Source organism: Cherax quadricarinatus, chromosome 16, assembly GCF_038502225.1.
Source record: "Cherax quadricarinatus isolate ZL_2023a chromosome 16, ASM3850222v1, whole genome shotgun sequence".
Lineage (NCBI taxonomy): Eukaryota > Metazoa > Arthropoda > Malacostraca > Decapoda > Parastacidae > Cherax > Cherax quadricarinatus.
The window spans coordinates 23,466,894-23,474,954 of NC_091307.1; the positions used below are offsets into that span (position 1 = coordinate 23,466,894).

The window sequence follows — 8,061 nt, forward strand, 5'->3', positions numbered from 1 at the left end:
AAGCATTCACAGACTCCATATCATTGAGCTGACCCTTATACATCACACTGCTAACATAAATCTTAGCCCCAATTTTGTTTCTGTAGATGTCTGCCTTTCTCAATACATTGTAAACTGCTCATCTTCAGTACCCTCATGACTTAACCTGACCTTTGTATCCTCATGTTTTCTCTTGAGCTATCTACTATATTTCCTTCACCTTTCCTGTTTTCCAACTCTCTCCTTACTTGCTTTTTTTTTCTTAGCATGGGCTATTAGGCCTACTGCAGTGCTCCTCTTTTCTTTGTTCCTTTGCTAAGCCTCTTTACGACTTAAGCAATCTAGTCCAATTATTACTACTATTTAAACTACTTTTATTAGTACTACAAGCTATCTCCTCTACAGAATTAAAACATTTCTGTTCTTTGTCTAAAGAAATTGTGCAGCACATAGAAAAGAGAGATTGTGCAGGGCACAGAAAAACATTTTGGGGCTAACTGAGGTGATGTCGTATGGCTCCGTAGGCAACGTTCTTGCTTCACACACAAAGTATCCATGGTTCAATCCCCGGGCATGGGTCGAAACATTGGGCATGTTTCCTTACACCCATTCACCTAGCAATAAGTAGGTACCTGGGTGCTAGTTGACTGTGTTGGGAGACAAGATTGAAGGACCCCAATAGAAACAAGACAGGCAGTCCTCGATGACACACTAAGTCTCTTGAGTTATCCTGGGTGGCTAAACCCGGTTAAAAATTCAAACAAATCTTATTATCATAACTTAATCACATGACAAATTTTATAATCATCCATCACTGTCTCAGTCTCACTGGGCTGGAATGTAAAAGAACTTTATCTAGGCTTTTATTCTAAACACAATCTAAACAAAGCAGAATACAGCAGGATGTCTGATTAAGCTAACAAGGACAAGAAAGGTTAGGGACACTGCCAAAAGTAGTAATTGGAGCAGCTGTAGTAGCTAGCTGTGCGAGAAGCATTTCACTGAATGATTTGTAAACTGCTATTGGATTGTTGGAGAAGCCAAAGCCATGATCAAACATGCAAATGGTGAGGTAATCAAAAAAGAACAGCTCTCTGCAATAGTTAGCTGGCAGTTGGACAAATCCTGTAAAAAGACCTACACCCTGCCATTGGAGGCATTTTGTCATTTCTTGCAATGACATTACATAGCAAGAGATACTCCACCCCAAGACTGATCTTATTCAGATTATTAACCCCTAAAGAGTTAGTAACCTGGGATAACCCAATAAAGTAAATCAATGCAAATATTACTTTCATTGGGCCCATTTAGATCCTAACAGGCAGCAGGTATTAAGAGACTTGTGCATACATCGTGTGAGGTTCGGCCCCACATCCTCTCAGTAGTAAGGCAGGTGTGCTAACCACTGAGCTATGAGATACCACTATGATAAACGATTAACCCAGTATACATGCCTCGAAGCAGCCTCAAAACCAAAAGATTACTTTCCCTTTAGATTTGCTTGAACTATGCCAATAGGATCACATGCACAGTCTAAACCCAGACAACTAAACCCTACCATAGAAGGTGCTTCAACCATGTTTGATAGTGCCATAGATCACAAATGACACATCATACCTACACCTTAACAAGCAATGCTGCACACTATACCTTAACAAATAATGCTTGCAAACTCTTACATACATTTTAATGCAGGTACACCCCTCATTCTGTACGTTCAATAATGCTTGAGTACTCCAACACTATAGCATAACAAATGATGCTTGCACACTCTCACAAAACAAAAGATGCTTGCACACCCCTCACACAACAAATGATGCTTGCACACCCTCACAACAAATGATGCTTGCACACCCTCACACAACAAATGATGTTTGCACACTGGCACACAATGCTTGCACACCCTCACACAACAAATAATGCTTGCACACCCCTCACACAACAAATAATGCTTGCACACCCTCACACAACATATAATGCTTGCATACCCTCACACAACAAATAAAGCTTGCACACCTCTCACACAAATAATGCTTGCACACCCTCACACAACAAATAATGCTTGCACACCTTCACACAACAAATAATGCTTGCACACACACAAATAATGCTTGCACACCATCACACAACAAATAATGCTTGCACATCTCACACAAATAACGCTTGCACACCCTCACAAAAAATAATGCTTGCACACCCTCACACAAATAATGCTTGCACACCCCCACACAAATAATGCTTGCACGCCCTCACACAAATAATGCTTGCACACCTCACACAACAAATAATGCTTGCAAACCTCAAACAACAAATAATGCATGCACACCTCACACAACAAATAATGCTTGCACAACCTCACACAACAAATGATGCTTGCACACCCTCACAAAACATATAATGCTTGCACACCCTCACACAACAAATGATGCTTGCACACCCTCACAACAAATGATGCTTGCACACCCTCACAAAACAAATGCTTGCACATCCTCACACAACAAATGATGCTTGCACACCCTCACAACAAATGATGCTTGCACACCCTCAACAAATAATGCTTGCACACCCTCACACAACAAATAATGCTTGCACACCTCAAACAACAAATAATGCTTGCACACCCTCACACAACAAATAATGCTTGCACACCCTCACACAACAAATAATGCTTGCACACCCTCACACAACATACAATGCTTGTACACCCTCACACAACAAATAATGCTTGCACACCCTCACACAACAAATAATGCTTGCACACCTTCAAACAACAAATAATGCTAGCACACCCTCACACAACATATAATGCTTGCACACCCTCACACAACAAATAATGCTTGCACACCCTCACACAATACATAATGCTTGCACACCTTCACACAACAAATAATGCTTGCACACCCTCACACAACAAATAATGCTTGCACACCCTCACACAACAAATAATGCTTGCACACCCTCACACAACATATAATGCTTGCACACCCTCACACAACATACAATGCTTGCACACCCTCACACAACAAATAATACTTGTACACCCTCACACAACAAATAATGCTTGCACACCCTTCACACAACATACAATGTTTGCACACCCTCACACAACACACAATGCTTGCACAGCATCACATAAATAATGCTTGCACACCCTCACACAATAACTAATGCTTGCACACCCCTCACACAACAAATAATGCTTGTACACCCTCACACAACAAATAATGCTTGCACACCCTCACACAACAAAAAATGCTTGCACACCCTCATACAATATATAATGCTTGCACACTCTCACACAACATATAATGTTTGCACACCCTCACACAACAAATAATGCTTGCACACCCTCACACAAATAATGCTTGCACACCCTCACACATATAATGCTTGCACACCCTCACGCAACATATAATGCTTGCACACCCTCACACAACAAATAATGCTTGCACACCCTCACACATAATGCTTGCACACCCTCACACAACATATAATGCTTGCACACCCTCACACAACAAATAATGCTTGCACACCCTCACACAAATAATGCTTGCACACCCTCACACAACATAATGTTTGCACACCCTCACACAACAAATAATGCTTGCACACCCTCACACAACAAATAAAGCTTGCACACCCTCACACAACAAATGCTTGCACACCCTCACACAACATATAATGCTTGCACACCCTCACACAACAAATAATGCTGGCACACCCTCACACAACAAATGCTTGCACACCCTCACACAACATATAATGCTTGCACACCCTCACACATATAATGCTTGCACACCCTCACACAACAAATAATGCTTGCACACCCTCACACAACAAATAAAGCTTGCACACCCTCACACAACATATAATGCTTGCACATCCTCACACAACAAATAAAGCTTACAAACCCTCACACAGCAAATAATGCTTGCACACCCTCACACAACATATAATGCTTGCACACCCTCACACAACAAATAATGCTTGCACACCCTCACACAACATGTTTGCACACCCTCACACAACATATAATGCTTGCACATCCTCACACAACAAATAATGCTTGCACACCCTCACACAACATATAATGCTTGCACACCCTCACACAACAAATAATGCTTGCACACCCTCACACACAACAAATAATGCTTGCACACCCTCACACAACATATAATGCTTGCACACCCTCACACAACATATAATGTTTGCACACCCTCACACAGCAAATAATGCTTGCACATCCTCACACAACAAATAATGCTTGCAAACCCTCACACAACAAATAATGCTTGCACACCCTCACACAACATAATGTTTGCACACCCTCACACATATAATGCTTGCACACCCTCACATAACATATAATGCTTGCACACCCTCACACAACAAATAATGCTTGCACACCCTCACACAACAAATAATGCTTGCACACCCTCACACAACATATAATGCTTGCACACCCTCACACAACAAATAATGCTTGCACACCCTCACACAACAAATAATGCTTGCACACCCTCACACAACAAATAATGCTTGCACACCCTCAAACAACAAATAAAGCTTACACACCCTCACACAGCAAATAATGCTTGCACACCCTCACACAACATATAATGCTTGCACACCCTCACACAACAAATAATGCTTGCACACCCTCACACAACATGTTTGCACACCCTCACACAACATATAATGCTTGCACACCCTCACACAACAAATAATGCTTGCACACCCTCACACAACAAATAATGCTTGCACACCCTCACACAACAAATAATGCTTGCGCACCCTCACACAACAAATAATGCTTGCACACCCTCACACAACAAATAATGCTTGCACACCCTCACACAACAAATAATGCTTGCACACCCTCACACAACAAATAATGCTTGCACACCCTCACACAACAAATAATGCTTGCACACCCTCACACAACAAATAATGCTTGCACACCCTCACACAACATATAATGCTTGCACACCCTCACACAAATAATGCTTGCACACCCTCACACAACAAATAATGCTTGCACACCCTCACACAACAAATAATGCTTGCACACCCTCACACAACAAATAATACTTGCACCCCCTCACACAACAAATAAAGCTTACCCTCACACAGCAAATAATGCTTGCACACCCTCACACAACATATAGTGCTTGCACACCCTCACACAACAAATAATGCTTGCACACCCTCACACAACAAATAATGCTTGCACACCCTCACACAACAAATAATGCTTGCACACCCTCACACAACAAATAATGCTTGCACACCCTCACACAACAAATAATGCTTGCACACCCTCACACAACAAATAAAGCTTACACACCCTCACACAACATATAATGCTTGCACACCCTCACACAACATATAATGCTTGCACACCCTCACACAACATAATGCTTGCACACCCTCACACAACATATAATGCTTGCACACCCTCACATATATAATGCTTGCACACCCTCACACAACATATAATGCTTGCACACCCTCACACAACATATAATGCTTGCACACCCTCACACAACAAATAATGCTTGCACACCCTCACACAACAAATAATGCTTGCACACCCTCACAAATAATGCTTGCACACCCTCACACAACAAATAATGCTTGCACACCCTCACACAACAAATAATGCTTGCACACCCTCACACAACATATAATGCTTGCACACCCTCACACAACAAATAATGCTTGCACACCCTCACACAACAAATGCTTGCACACCCTCACACAACATATAAGGCTTGCACACCCTCAACAAATAATGCTTGCACACCCTCACACAACAAATAATGCTTGCACACCCTCACACAACAAATAATGCTTGCACACCCTCACACAACAAATAATGCTTGCACACCCTCACACAACATATAATGCTTGCACACCCTCACACAACAAATAATGCTTGCACACCCTCACACAACAAATAATGCTTGCACACCCTCACACAACAAATAATGCTTGCACACCCTCACACAAATAATGCTTGCACCCCCTCACACAACAAATAATGCTTGCACACCCTCACACAACAAATAATGCTTGCACACCCTCACACAATAAATAATGCTTGCACACCCTCACACAACAAATAATGCTTGCACACCCTCACACAACAAATAATGCTTGCACCCCCTCACACAACAAATAATGCTTGCACACCCTCACAATAAATAATGCTTGCACACCCTCACACAACAAATAATGCTTGCACACCCTCACACAACAAATAATGCTTGCACACCCTCACACAACAAATAATGCTTGCACACCCTCACACAAATAATGCTTGCACACCCTCACACAACAAATAATGCTTGCACACCCTCACACAACAAATAATGCTTGCACACCCTCACACAACAAATAATGCTTGCACACCCTCACACAACAAATAATGCTTGCACACCCTCACACAACAAATAATGCTTGCACACCCTCACACAACAAATAATGCTTGCACACCCTCACACAACAAATAATGCTTGCACACCCTCACACAACAAATAATGCTTGCACCCCCTCACACAACAAATAATGCTTGCACACCCTCACACAACAAATAATGCTTGCACACCCTCACACAACAAATAATGCTTGCACACCCTCACACAACAAATAATGCTTGCACACCCTCACACAACAAATAATGCTTGCACACCCTCACACAACAAATAATGCTTGCACACCCTCACACAACAAATAATGCTTGCACACCCTCACACAACAAATAATGCTTGCACACCCTCACACAACAAATAATGCTTGCACACCCTCACACAACAAATAATGCTTGCACACCCTCACACAACCCAGTTTTAGTAAACACCTTAACCTACTTACGCTTCATCAATACAAATTATATGAACTCAGCAAAGAGGTGCTCTGCCTTACAATCTGAGAGAATGACTAAGTCGCACTGTTCCTAAGAGATAGAGATTTAGGTTAATAACTCCAGGTTTGTGTATCAAAACATTGGTGGTCAACTTGTGACCGAGGTTTTCTTGGTCACTCACAAACTATCAACTTACACTACTACCACAGGCTGCATCACAATATCTTCTCACATCTATATTTTCACACGTAATACATAACTGCACGTGATACCTCTCATAAGAAGCAGTATTTCACTAACATATCCCAATCTGTTAGGGAAATCCAATATGGCGTGTGTTTTTACGAGATATAATCCACTCCCTGTAAGTCATCTAAAAACCTACGCCTAAAGGAAGATGTTATGCATTTTTTCAGTGAGCCACAGATATTGCGGAGTATATACTCATTCTTCGGGCCTTTATTTTGTAAGAGTAATTTTTTGGTAGCTATATTAGCTAATATATAGTGGTCGTGAGTTTTTTGGTGGTGGTCCCCTGGCGAGGGAATCAACGTATTGGAACATTGGGAAAAAGGTCGGATAGGCTTAGGACATTAATCTCAAAAATAATACGATGTGGCTTTATCTTGGAAGATGTGTACCGCTAGAGGAGGGTGGAGATACATTTGATGGATCCTGAGGTGTAGAGCATCGCGTCAAGCATCAAACAGTCGCAGAAGGAAAAGTTGTATAAACAAACAAATACATGATTGTACACCATTGATGGATGTTGACATACTTTTATATTTACACCACATTTACTTTCACCTACTTCCAGAAGATCAGTGCATGTATTCATCCTCAGGAAGGAAGCGTGCGATAATGTAGGCAATGTGAGAGGAGGATGGAGAGTGGAAGAGAAGAGGAGAAGGAGGCAAAATAAATGTTGTGTTGCTGAGAGTGAGGTACAGCATCACCACACGTACGCAGTTTGAGGAGGAGCCACCACACCATCACGCTCCTGCCAACGCCATTCATTACGAATTCATATACAAAAATACTTATTCCTACATATACCATAGATTGGCGGTGTTCCTGTGTATACAAAATCCTCAAAATAAGGGAAAATTACAACCTGCACAACAATGGTCAAGCAAACATGTATGCAAAGTCTCGGGCAAGAATAATAGTATCTTTGTGATAAATTATTAAGTTAACACTATTATATGCTATTA

General features: G+C 41.6%; 1 protein-coding gene across 9 annotated transcripts in view; it reads right to left on the reverse strand.

The window, feature by feature from the left end:
• Nucleotides 1-7,251, reverse strand: part of LOC128688900 (activin receptor type-2A) — a 98,515-nt gene extending 91,264 nt beyond the window's left edge. For 5 of the 9 annotated variants that reach the window (XR_008407087.2, XR_011392066.1, XM_070085470.1 and 2 more), the window contains exon 1: nucleotides 7,120-7,251. The gene's annotated coding sequence lies outside the window, so the exon portion shown is untranslated. Of the gene's footprint in view, nucleotides 1-7,043 lie in introns of all 9 variants that reach the window. The other 4 variants (XM_070085471.1, XM_053776931.2, XM_053776930.2 and 1 more) reach the window with 4 other exon arrangements.
• Nucleotides 7,252-8,061: the final 810 nt, after the last annotated feature.